General features: G+C 44.3%; 1 protein-coding gene across 1 annotated transcript in view; it reads left to right on the forward strand.

The window, feature by feature from the left end:
* Nucleotides 1–14,599, forward strand: part of LOC311143851 (tensin-1-like) — a gene marked incomplete at its 5' end in the record, with an annotated part of 71,030 nt that overhangs the window by 33,587 nt on the left and 22,844 nt on the right. The gene's annotated exons all lie outside the window — the stretch shown is intronic.

Raw genomic sequence — 14,599 nt, forward strand, 5'->3', positions numbered from 1 at the left:
TTTACAATGCTGTGTGACTGAATTACGCTTTTCGTCTCACATCTAAAACAAGTTTGTTTTCAGACAAATATGATTCCATTGAATGTTCACATAATTACCTAACTTTGAATGTGGAATTTTGACATTTTTTTAATGTTAAACGCTACTGTTTATATATGAAGATTTATTTATTTATTGAGGCTTTACAATCCAGCTGTACATAGTGCAACATCTTAAATCAAATTAAATCTTATCTAATTCTACTTTATTGAAAGTTCATTTGAACTTGTGTGTGCACGCGTGTGTGTGTGAAGTGTTACAATATTTATTTTCCGTCTCTGGGGCTTACAGTAGGGGTATTAGTATTACATCACCATCCACTGGAGGTTGATGTAGGTCTGTAGATACTGGAGGTTGATGTAGGACTGTAGATACTGGAGGTTGATGTATGACTGTAGATACTGGAGGTTGATGTAGGACTGTAGATACTGGAGGTTGATGTAGGACTGTAAACACTGGCGGTTGATGTAGGACTGTAGATACTGGAGGTTGATGTAGGACTGTAGATACTGGAGGTTGATGTATGACTGTAGATACTGGAGGTTGATGTAGGACTGTAAACACTGGCGGTTGATGTAGGACTGTAGATACTGGAGGTTGATGTAGGACTGTAGATACTGGAGGTTGATGTAGGACTGTAGATACTGGAGGTTGATGTAGGACTGTAGATACTGGAGGTTGATGTAGGACTGTAAACACTGGAGGTTGATGTAGGACTGTAGATACTGGAGGTTGATGTAGGACTGTAGATACTGGAGGTTGATGTAGGACTGTAAACACTGGCGGTTGATGTAGGACTGTAGATACTGGAGGTTGATGTATGACTGTAGATACTGGAGGTTGATGTAGGTCTGTAGATACTGGAGGTTGATGTATGACTGTAGATACTGGAGGTTGATGTAGGACTGTAGATACTGGAGGTTGATGTAGGACTGTAGATACTGGAGGTTGATGTATGACTGTAGATACTGGAGGTTGATGTAGGACTGTAGATACTGGAGGTTGATGTAGGACTGTAAACACTGGCGGTTGATGTAGGACTGTAGATACTGGAGGTTGATGTAGGACTGTAGATACTGGAGGTTGATGTAGGACTGTAGATACTGGAGGTTGATGTATGACTGTAAACACTGGCGGTTGATGTAGGACTGTAGATACTGGAGGTTGATGTAGGACTGTAGATACTGGAGGTTGATGTAGGACTGTAGATACTGGAGGTTGATGTAGGACTGTAGACACGCAAGACGTATGATGTCTAAGATGGAACATTGCTCCAGATTACTCATTACACACTTTAACAGCTGTGTGTGTGTGTGTGTGTGTGTGTGTTTGTGTGTTTCTTTGTTTGCGTGCAAGAGTCTGTGGGATCCTGTGTGTTTTAGTATGCGGGTTAATGTACAATATACGCTAACCCAGACTTCTCTTGAACACACAGCATTTGACCAGCATCCCATCATGCAACACACATTTGACCAGCATCCCATCATGCAACACACTTAGTAAGATAGCGCCGGAGAAGATGGCTGCCGTTTTACAGCCCTCTAACCAATTGTACTATTATGTATGTTTTTCCGCGTTATTTGTAAATTATTTTGTACATAATGTTTCTGCCATCGTCTCTTATAACCAAAAAGAGCTTCTGGATATCAGGACAGCGATTACTCACCTCGTATTGGACGAATATCTTTTCTTCAACGAGGCGGCCGCGAAGGATATCATACAGACACCCGACAAGGCCCAAATCCCCGTCATTCGCGTGAGGAAGAGACGGAGATATCGTGGACGTAGATCGGGGTGCCTTGTAAGGATCCGACGGCGAGCGAGTAAGCTGCCGCTCCCATCAATCCTATTAGCCAATCTTCAATCATTGGAGAACAAATTGGATGACCTAAGATTACGGTTATCCTACCAACGGGACATTAAAAACTGTAATATCTTATGTTTCACCGAGTCGTGGCTGAACGACGACATGGATAACATACAGCTAGCGGGCTATACGCTACATCGGCAGGATAGAACGGCTGACTCCGGTAAGACAAGGGGTGGCGGTCTGTGTATATTTGTAAACAACAGCTGGTGCACAAAATCAAATACTAAGGAAGGTTTTGCTCGCCTGAGGTAGAGTATCTTATGATAAGCTGTAGACCACACTATTTACCAAGAGAGTTTTCATCTATATTTTTCATAGCTGTCTATTTACCATCACAAACCAATGCTGGCATTAAGATTGCACTGAATGAGTTGTACAAGGCCATAAATCAACAGGAAAACGCTCATCCAGATGCAGCGCTCCTAGTGGCCGGGGACTTTAATGCAGGGAAACTTAAATCCGTTCTACCTAATTTCTACCAGCATGTTAAATGTGCAACCAGAGGAAAAAAAACTCTAGACCACCTTTACTCCACACACAGAGACGCATACAAAGCTCTCCCTCGCCCTCCATTTGGCAAATCTGACCATAACTCTATCCTCCTGATTCCTGCTTATAAGCAAAAACTAAAGCAGGAAGCACCAGTGACTCGGTTAATATAAAAGTGGTCAGATGACGCAGATGCTAAGCTAAAGGACTGTTTTGCTAGTGTAGTGTCGAGTCAATGTTGCTAATTATTGCTGTTAAAGAAAGGAGTCCGCTTATACTGAACTTTGATCATAAGTTTTATTCATGTCACAAGATTTCAGCATAAGTTTACAGATGTCATGATCACCCGGAGAGCAGTGTCCTCCAAATTACAATGTCTGCTCTAACGTTCTTTGTCTCTAGCCTATACTTATAAGATATAAAAAAATATGGGTGGCTCCCTCTACTGTCCAATCCCCTGTCTACAACACACCGACTTCTCTGTCCTATGGGGTGTCACTACAAAATGGCTCCCTCTGAAACTGAATAAACATCCTCTCAGGTTCCACTTTAAAACATTAGCAAACTCATAATTCTTCATATACTACACTAGCACAGACTGGAACATGTTCCGGGATTCTTCAGACAGCATTGAGGAGTACACCACATCAGTCACTGGCTTCATCAATAAGTGCATCGATGATGTCATCCCCACAGTGACCGTACGTACATACCCCAACCAGAAGCCATGGATTACAGGAAACATCCGCACTGAGCTAAAGGGTAGAGCTGCCGCTTTCAAGGAACGGGACTCTAACCCGGACGCTTATAAGAAATCCCGCTATGCCCTCCGACGAACCATCAAACAGGCAAAGAGTCAATACAGGACTAAGATTGAATCGTACTACACTGGCTCTGACGCTCGTCGGATGTGGCAGGGCTTGAAAACTATTACAGACTACAAAGGGAAGCACAGCCGTGAGCTGCCCAGTGACACAAGCCTACCAGACGAGCTAAACCACTTCTATGCTCGCTTCGAGGCAAGCAACACTGAAGCATGCATGAGAGCACCAGCTGTTCCGGATGACTATGTGATCACGCTCTCCGTAGCCGATGTGAGTAAGACTTTTAAGCAGGTCAACATTCACAAGGCCGCAGGGCCAGACGGATTACCAGGACGTGTACTCCGAGCATGTGCTGACCAACTGGCAAGTGTCTTCACTGACATTTTCAACATGTCCCTGACTGAGTCTGTAATACCAACATGTTTCAAGCAGACCACCATAGTCCCTGTGCCCAAGGACTCTAAGATAACCTGCCTAAATGACTACCGACCCGTAGCACTGACGTCTGTAGCCATGAAGTGCTTTGAAAGGCTGGTCATGGCTCACATCAACAGCATTATCCCAGAAACCCTAGACCCACTCCAATTTGCATACCGCCCCAACAGATCCACAGATGATGCAATCTCTATTGCACTCCACACTGCCCTTTCCCACCTGGACAAGAGGAACACCTACGTGAGAATGCTATTCATTGACTACAGCTCAGCATTCAACACCATAGTGCCCTCTAAGCTCATCACTAAGCTAAGGATCCTGGGACTAAAAACCTCCCTCTGCAACTGGATCCTGGACTTCCTGACGGGCCGCCCCCAGGTGGTAAGGGTAGGTAACAACACATCTGCCACACTGATCCTCAACACGGGGGCCCCTCAGGGGTGCGTGCTCAGTCCCCTCCTGTACTCTCTGTTCACCCATGACTGCATGGCCAGGCACGACTCCAACACCATCATTAAGTTTGCCGACGACACAACAGTGGTAGGCCTGATCACCGACAACGATGAGACAGCCTATAGGGAGGAGGTCAGAGACCTGGCCGTGTGGTGCCAGGACAACAACCTCTCCCTCAACGTGACCATGACAAAGGAGATGATTGTGGACTACAGGAAAAAAAAAGAGGACTGAGCACGCCCCCATTCTCATAGACGGGGCTGTAGTGGAACAGGTTGAGAGCTTCAAGTTCCTTGGTGTCCACATCACCAACAAACTATCATGGTCCAAACACACCAAGACAGTCGTGAAGAGGGCACGACAAAGCCTATTCCCCCTCAGGAGACTGAAAAGATTTGGCATGGGTCCTCAGATCTTCAAAAAATTCTACAGCTGCACCATCGAGAGCATCCTGACTGGTTGCATCACTGCCTGGTATGGCAACTGCTTGGCCTCCGACCGCAAGGCACTACAGAGGGTAGTGCGTACGGCCCAGTACATCACTGGGGCCAAGCTTCCTGCCATCCAGTACCTCTATACCAGGCGTTGTCAGAGGAAGGCCCTCAAAATTGTCAAAGACTCCAGCCACCCTTGTCATAGACTGTTCTCTCTGCTACCGCATGGCAAGCGGTACCGGAGTGCCAAGTCTAGGTCCAAAAGACTTCTCAACAGCTTCTACCCCCAAGCCATAAGACTCCTGAACAGCTAATCATGGCTACCCAGACTATTTGCACTGCCCCCCAACCCCATCATTTTTACGCTGCTGCTACTCTGTTAATTATTTATGCATAGTCACTTTAACTCTACCCACATGTACATATTACCTCAACTACCTCAACTAGCCGGTGCCCCCGCACATTGACTCTGCAACGGTACCCCCCTGTATATATAGCCTCCCTACTGTTATTTTATTTTACTTCTGCTCTTTTTTTTCTCAACACTTTTTTTGTTGTTGTTTTATTTTTAAAAATAAATGCACTGTTGGTTAAGGGCTGTAAGTAAGCATTTCACTGTGATGTCTGCACCTGTTGTATTCGGCGCATGTGACCAATAAAATTTGATTTGATTTGATTTGATTTGTATCCTCCATCTGAATGTGTTTAATGTGTTGTGGGGACGCAGTGTTTCTCAACCTCACAGGACACAGAGAGGTGAACCGTCTAGCTAGCCTTCTCTAGCCGTTGTGTTGGAAACAGACCCAAACGAACCCCAGTCTCAGTCAGTCTGTTTACGGCTTTGGGGATTACATTGCTTTGACTCCAAACTTAAATGGTTGGGCGATGTCTAACTGACCAGGAATAATGCCCTCTAGGAGAAGGTGACAGACACAAAAACATAACAAAGTGTGGGGCCTGTCTACTTTGAGGTGCATGGAGACTGATTGGGAACAGAGTGTTGTAGATGGTTCCCAAACAGAGTGTTGAGGCCTACTGGTGGGTTATGGCTATGTCTAGTATTCTAAGACAGTTCTCTTTTACTGTTAGGGGATATGGGGTGGTGTTGTAGTGAGTGGTCAGTGCTGGGGGACATGCCTGTCTTGCTCAGGAGTGGCTACCAGAGACACTGTCTGGTCGTAAAGGAACAAGGTTAGCAGTTAGGGCTGTTAGCCTGTAGCTGTTAGCATGTTGTTGTTAGCCATGGGTGCTAATATGCGTGAATGACTGGTCCTCACACAGCTTGACTCAAGCCATTGTCAGCTTGACTCCAGCTGGTGTCCAGACAGTCTCTCTCTCTCTCTCTCTCTCTCTCTCTCTCTCTCTCTCTCTCTCTCTCTCTCTCTCTCTCTCTCTCTCTCTCTCTCTCTCTCTCTCTCTCTCTCTCTCTCTCTCTCTCTCTCTCTCTCTCTCTCTCTCTCTCTCTCTCTCTCTCTCTCTCTCTCTCTCTCTCTCTCTCTCTCTCTCTCTCTCTCTCTCTCTCTCTCTCTCTCTCTCTCTCTCTCTCTTTCAGCTGTTTGGTTGACACGGTATAAGTTGTTGTTTCATTCATTGGGCTTAACTAACTCTGGGAAATGGCCGTGGGTGGAGGAGTGGAAAAGAGAACAGTAGGAAGAGAGGACAAGAGCAGCATCTCACCCTGTCTTTATTAACCACCTCTGCCTAGTTTCTTGTTGGCTGTACCCATGCCTCGTCACTTCACACCGTCCCCCTGCACGGGTCACTAGGCCTGTTAAATAGACAACCCTCTGACCTGAGCTGGGTGGGTGGACACAAGGCTAAGATTTACTGGGGAAGAGGTTTGGGAAGAGGTTTGGTTACACATAGGAGGTTTGGTTACACATATGCAAACACACACACACACATGGGTGCACACATACACACATTCATAGAAGCAGGCATGTACTCTATGTCTCATTGATGTTACACTTTGATAGACATTGCCCTGTTTTGACAAACCTACTCATTCAAGGGTTTTATTTATTTTTACTATTTTCTACATTATAGAATAATAGTGAAGACATCAAAACTATGAAATAACACATATGGAATCATGTGGTAGCCAAAAAAGTGCTAAACAAATATATATTTTAGATTCTTCAAAGTAGCCACCATTTGCCTTGACAACAGCTTTGTACACTCTTGGCAATCTCTCAACCAGCTTCATGAGGAATGCTTTTCCAACAGTCTTGAAGGAGTTCCCACATATGCTAAGCACTTGACTGCTTTTCCTTCACTCTGCAGACCAACTTATCCCAAACCATCTCAATTGAGTTGAGGTCGGGTGATTGTGGAGGCCAGGTCATCAGATGCAGCACTCCATCAATCTCCTTGGTCAAATAGCCCTTACACAGCCTGGAGGTGTGTTTTGGGTCATTGTCCTGTTGATAAACAAATTATAGTTCCACTAAGCGCAAACCAGAGGGGATGGCGTATCGCTGCAGCATGCTGTGGTAGCCATGCTGGTTAAGTGTGCCATGAATTCTAAATACATCACCGACAGTGTCACCAGCAAAGCACCCCCGCTTCACGGTGGGAACCACTTATGCGGAGATCATCCGTTCACCTACTCTGCGTCTCACAAAGACATGGCAGTTGGAACATAAAATCTAAAATCTGGACTCATCAGACCAAAGGACCAATTTCCACCGGTCTAATGTCCATTGCTCGTGTTTCTTGGCCCAAGCAAGTCTCTTCTTCTTATTGGTGTCCTTTAGTGGTGGTTTCTTTGCAGCAATTCGACCATGAAGGCCTGATTCACACAGTCCCTCTGAACAGTTGATGTTGAGACGTGTCTGTTAAATGAACTCTGTGAAGCATTTATTTGGGCTGCAATCTGAGGTGCAGTTAACTCTAATGAACCTGTCCTCTGCAGCAGAGGTAACTCTGTGTCTTCCTTTTCTGTGGCGATCCTCATGAGAGCCAGTTTCATCTTAGCGCTTGATGGTTTTTGCGACTTGATGGTTTTTGCGCTTGATGTTTTATGTTCTGGAAATGTTCCGTATTGACTGATGTTTCCCTTTGCTTATTTGAGCTGTTCTTGCCATAATATGGACTTGGTCTTTTACCAAATAGGGCTATCTTCTGTATACCACCCCTACCTTGTCACAACACAACTGATTGGCTCAAACGCATTAAGAATTAAATAGATTCCACAAATTAACTTTTAACAAGGCACACCTGTTAATTGAAATGCATTCCAGGTGACTACCTCATGAAGCTGGTTGAGATAATGCCAAGAGTGTGCAAAGCTGTCATCAAGGAAAAGGGTGGCTACTTTGAAGAATCTCAAATCTCAAATATATTTTGATTTGTTTAACACTTTTTTGGTTACTACATGATTCCATATGTGTTATTTCATAGTTTTGATGTTTTCACTATTATTCTACAATGTAGAAAATAGTAAAAATAAAGAAAAATCCTAGAATGAGTAGGTGTTTCCAAACGTTTGACTGGTACTGTATAGCCGTATACACACACACACAGACAGACAGACATAAGTACACCCATCCTTTGGGCTCCTTGGGGGATTGCAACCCTAAGCACGCCTCATACAATCTCTTTCCTGCATTCTTTCACTGATACCCTTCATCAGCATGACCAATACAGCAATGAAGCCTTCATTTGACCAGGTTACACACAGTTACAGATAATTACCTACATAAAACATCGAACTTTTTCAACACTTAGAAGTGAAATACATTGTTAGTATGGAGATATGCAATCTGCTTCTTGCCCCAGCTAGGCTGCTGCACTGTGTTGGGCCTGGGGAATTAGTTCTATATCAGGACAATAGAATGTGCTGATTCACCACCCATTCCGCACACAGCCAACAGTCTGGAAAGGCCTTGTCTCCCTCTGTCTGTCAGCTCCACCACATCGGATCCTTTGAATGGCTTAATTGTCATCCAATGATGTGCCTGAAGTAATGAGGCACCACAGTCAGCCCAATGGAACAGGCAGAAACCATGGAGGCAATGGGACATTGGGATTTTCATGAGAAAAGTTCTCTAGACAGTGTCTCTGGCTGGGTTCTCTAGACTGTCTGTGGCTGGGTTCTCTAGACTGTCTCTGGCTGGGTTCTCTAGACTCTCTCTGGCTGAGTTCTCTAGACTGTCTCTGGCTGGGTTCTCTAGACTGTCTCTGGCTGGGTTCTCTAGACTGTCTGTGGCTGGGTTCTCTAGACTGTCTCTGGCTGGGTTCTCTAGACTCTCTCTGGCTGAGTTCTCTAGACTGTCTCTGGCTGGGTTCTCTAGACTGTCTCTGCCTGGGTTCTCTAGACTGATTCTGGCTGGGTTCTCTAGACTGTCTCTGGCTGGGTTCTCTAAACTGATTCTGGCTGGGTTCTCTAGACTTCCACAAGCTTCCCACAATAAGTTGGGTGAATTTTGGCCCATTCCTCCTGACAGAGCTGGTGTAACTGAGTCAGGTTTGAAGGCCTCCTTGCTCGCACACACTTGTTCAGTTCTGCCCACAAATTCTCTATAGGATTGAGGTCAGGGCTTTGTGATGGCCACTCCAATACCTTGACTTTGTTGTCCTTAAGCCATTTTGCCACAACTTTGGAAGTATGCTTGGGGTCATTGTCCATTTGGAAGACCCATTTGTGACCAAGCTTTAACTTCCTGACTGATGTCTTGAGATGTTGCTTTAATATATCCACATCATTTTCCTTCCTCATGAAGCCATCTATTTTGTGAAGTGCACCAGTCCCTCCTGCAGCAAAGCACCCCCATAGCATGATGCTGCCACCCCCATGCTTCACGGTTGGGTTGGTGTTCTTCGGCTTGCAAGCATCCCCCTTTTTCCTCCAAACATAACGATGGTCATTATGGCCAAACAGTTCTATTTTTGTTTCGTCACACCAGAGGACATTTCTCCAAAAAGTACGATCTTTGTCCCCATGTGCAGTTGCAAACCGTAGTCAGGCTTTTTTATGGCGGTTTTGGAGCAGTGGCTTCTTCCTTGCTGAGCGGCCTTTCAGGTTATGTTGATATAGGACTCGTTTTACTGTGGATATAGATACTTTTGTACCTGTTTCCTCCAGCATCTTTACAAGGTCCTTTGCTGTTGTTGGGAATAATTGATTTGCACTTTTCGCACCAAAGTACGTTCATCTCTATGAGACAGAACGCGTCTCCTTCCTGAGCGGTATGACGGCTGGTCCCATGGTGTTTATACTTGCGTATTATTGTTTGTACAGATGAACGTGGTACCTTCAGGCGTTTGGAAATTGCTCCCCAAGGATGAACCAGACTTGTGGAGGTCTACAATTTTCTTTCTGAAGACTTGGCTGATTTCTTTTGATTTTCCCATGATGTCAAGCAAAGAGGCACTGAGTTTGAAGGTAGGCCTTGAAATACATCCACAGGCACACCTCCAATTGACTCAAATGAGCCTATCAGAAGCTTCTAAAGCCATGACATCATTTTCTGGAATTTTCCAAGCTGTTTAAAGGCACAGTCAACTTAGTGTATGTAAACTTCTGACCCACTGGAATTGTGATATAGTGAATTATAAGTGAAATAATCTGTCTGTAAACAATTGTTGGAAAAATGTCTTGTGTCATGCACAAAGTAGATGTCCTAACCGACTTGCCAAAACTATAGTTTGTTAACAAGAAATGTGTGGAGTGGTTGAAAAACGAGTTTTAATGACTCCAACCTAAGTGTATGTAAACTTCCGACTTCAACTGTATGTGTATGGAAATGTGGCCTGTCAAAAGAGGATATGTTAACCACGTATACACAGTTTGTTCACCGTCAACCTAAGCTCAGCAAAAAAAAGAAATGTCTCTTTTTCAGGACCCTTTCTTTCAAAGATAATTTGTAAAAATCTAAATAACTAACTTCACAGATCTTCATTGTAAAGGGTTTAAACACTGTTTCCCGTGCTTGTTCAATGAACCATAAACATTTACTGAACATACACCTGTGGAACGGTCGTTAAGACACTAACAGCTTACAGACGGTAGGCAATTAAGGTCACAGTTATGAAAACTTAGGACACTAAAGAGGCCTTTCTACTGACTCTGAAAAACACCAAAAGAAAGATGCCCAGGGTCCCTGCTCATCTGCGTGTTGAAAGGAGGCATGAGGACTGCAGATGTGGCAAGGGCAATAAATTGCAATATCCGTACTGTGAGATGCCTCGTTTAACAACACCTGCACAGGATCGGTACATCTGAACATCACACCTGCGGGACAGGTACAGGATGGCAACAACAACTGCCTGATTTACACCAAGAATGCACAATCCCTACATCAGTGCTCAGACTGTCCGTAATAGGTTGAGAGAGGCTGGACTGAGGGCTTGTATGCCTGTTGTAAGGCAGGTCCTCACCAGATATCACCGGCAACAACGTCGCCTATGGGCACAAACCCACCTTCGCCGGACCAGACAGTACTGGCAAAAAGTACTCTTCACTGACGAGTCACGGTTTTGTCTCACCAGGGATGATGGTCAGATTTGCGTTTATCGTCGAACGAATGAGATTTACACCGAGGCCTGTACTCTGGAGCGGGATCGATTTGGAGGTGGAGGGTCCGTCATGGTCTGGGGCGGTGTGTCACAGCACCATCGGACTGAGCTTGTTGTCATTGCAGGCAATCTCAACGCTGTGCGTTACAGGGAAGACATCCTCCTCCCTCATGTGGTACCCTTCCTGCAGGCTCATCCTGACATGACCCTCCAGCATGACAATGCCACCAGCTGCTCGTTCTGTGCATGATTTCCTGCAAGACAGGAATGTCAGTGTTTTGCCATGGCCAGCGAAGAGCCCGGATCTCAATCCCATTGAGCAAGTCTGGGACCTGTTGGATCGGAAGGTGAGGGCTAGGGCCATTCCCCCCAGAAATGTCTGTGAACTTGCAGGTACCTTGGTGGAAGAATGGGATACCATCTCACAGCAAGAACTGGCAAATCTGGTGCAGTCCATGAGGAGGAGATGCACTGCAGTACTTAATGCAGCTGGTGGCCACACCAGATACTGATTGTTACTTTAGATTTTGACCCCCCCTTTGTTCAGGGACACATTATTCAATTTCTGCTAGTCACATGTCTGTGGAACTTGTTCAGTTTATGTATCAGTTGTTGAATCTTGTTATGTTTATACAAATATTTACACATGTTAAGTTTGCTGAAAATAAATGCAGTTGACAGTGTGAGGACGTTTCTTTTTTTGCTGAGTTTATAAGGACATTTTGACTTGCCAGTGTCATCTCATAGGTATAGCCTACTTTTTGGCTTAAAGATGATGATTGGTTCAGGGACCGAGTAACAAATGACTTGAAGAGGAAGAATCAGATGTAATCAAAGAACCAAATAAATTTAAAGCATCCATAGAGAACGAAGTTGATTTGAATGTACTAAATAATAATAATAATATGCCATTTGGCAGACGCTTTTATCCAAAATGACTTACAGTCATGCGTGTATACATTTTTGTGTATGGGTGGTCCCGGGGATTGAACCCATTACCTTGGCGTTATAAGCGCCGTGCTCTACCAGCTGAGCTACAGAGGACCACTAAATGGGTCTGATGGCTTTATGAGTAGTGCTTATCCTCAGTCTGCTCCTAGGAAGGAGATGTGGAATGAGCACCCCCCCCCGGACTCCATGGGTCCTCTCCAGACAGCAGTCCCAGCCACGGCGAGCCGATCAAAGCATCGCCTCATATGACCTCAGGCTTTCCCATGCAGGGCTGTGAGCGGAGCAGAACTTGATTGCTTTTCCTTAGACACAACGTCATCCAGAGGGACCTGAGTGCTCTGCGTCTGTGACGCATTGTGTGACTGAGTGCATGTCTATATGTGTGTGTTCCTGTGCAGCTGTGTTGTGGTCCTCTGTAGCTCAACTGGTAGAGCACGGCGCTTGTAACGCCAAGGTAGTGGGTTCGATCCCCGGGACCACCCATACACAAAAAATAATGTATGCACGCATGACTGTAAGTCGCTTTGGATAAAAGCGTCTGCTAAATGGCATATTATTATTATTATTATTATGAATACAGCAGATGAATGAAGGTATCTGACCATTCTATAAGAAACCCCCCTTTGAAATGATCTTGTCTTTCCAAAACACATTATTTAAGTAGTGCTGTCTCATAGATCTAGAAGGTGCCAATGGTTGTATATTTAATGATCTCCACTTAAGCACAGAGTGGAATCCCGTGCTGACAGTACAGTATGTGTTTGTGGAGGATACAGGATGCCTTTAGACCGAGGCAACAGCATGATCCTCCAGGGACCGCAGAAATCAGCTCCCGTTTTTTGCAAAGACATCTGATTCACACAGGCTTCTGTCCTACCTGGAGCTGACTGGATTTCAACTACTGTACTTTCAAAGCCAAATCTGTTCCTTATTGTGGAGCTGTATCTGTCCTTGTGCCTTTACAGGTGCAGCAACGTTTCACAGGGAATTAATGTGATGGCCACTGAAGACCCAGTCAATAGTTTAGCTAACTGTGTCCAAAAACAGCTCCATGTGCAGGTAGAGATGTAAGTAGCCTACTCTCCAGGGGGCCTGGAATGGATTGGCTCCATTAGTGCCCAAGGTTATGTTCTCACAGAAAGCAGTCATCATCACACAAAAAATATCAACGTAGCACTTAATAGTAATAATGTAATAATATAAATAATATAATAGTAATAATATTATAATATAATGTGCAGTAGCTTGAGATGTGATCTCAGAGAACACCTCACTCACTCCAAGGGTAGCATGATCTCACAGACACACACATGCACACACACCCATATAGTTTGAGACAGACAGGGCAAATGACATGGAACGATCTCCCTGCTCGTTAGTTAAGCAGGAAAAGGTGTCAGGAATGCAGACAGGTCCCCCTGATAAATATGTGTGAGATCATACAGCAAAGCATTTTCCTCATGGAGCCAAGAAAACACACACACACACAATAGACATAAATACTAGTAATCTTCACACGCGCACATTTCTCCCTTGCGCACATGCAAGCAGGCATACACACACACACACACACACACACACACACACACAAACACACCACACACAGAGTACAGATGAAAACAGAAACAGACACACAACACGTTAGGAGGAACACAGACATAAATAGTGTGGCTGTCGTAAAAAGCTGCGACGTCATTAGATTTTCTATCTCTGTTTGGAATCTGACCTTACCTCATGCTACTGGGCATGGCTCTTCTAAACTGAAGACACTACATCTGTCCTGAAGACACTACATCTGTCCTGAAGACACTACATCTGTCCTGAAGACACTACATCTGTCGTGAAGACACTACATCTGTCGTGAAGACACTACATCTGTCCTGAAGACACTACATCTGTCCTGTGAGTCTCAGCCTAGAACAGTCTTCAGCACTAACTTTATAATTTACAATAATCTGCCATCACCGTTATTAACTCTGAGTGGACTGAGCAGCATGGAGCTGTACAAAGATGATGGTGATGATGAGGATGCCTTACTGATTATGATGATGATGATGATGATGATGATGATGATGATGATGATGATGATGATGATAATGTTGATGTCTTAATGATGATGATGATGATGATAATGTTGATATCTTACTGATGATGATGATGATGATGATGTTGATTTCTTGATGATGATAATGTTGATGTCTTAATGATGATGATTATCATGTTGATGTCTTAATGATGATGATGATCATGTTGATGGCTGAATGATGATGATGATGATGATGATGATCATGTTGATTTATTTGATGATGATAATGTTGATGTCTTAATGATGATAATGTTGATGATGATGATGATGATCATGTTGATTTATTTGATGATGATAATGTTGATGTCTTAATGATGCTGCTGATGATGATGATGTTGATGTCTTGATGATGATAATGTTGATGATGATGATGATGATGATGATCATGTTGATTTCTTTGATGATGATAATGTTGATGTCTTAATGATGCTGATGATGATGATGATGTTGATGTCTTGATGATGATAATGTTGATGATGATGATGATGATGATGAGAGA

The sequence above is a fragment of the Coregonus lavaretus genome (assembly GCF_964263955.1).
Source record: "Coregonus lavaretus genome assembly, chromosome: 16".
Taxonomy (NCBI): Eukaryota; Metazoa; Chordata; class Actinopteri; order Salmoniformes; family Salmonidae; genus Coregonus; species Coregonus lavaretus.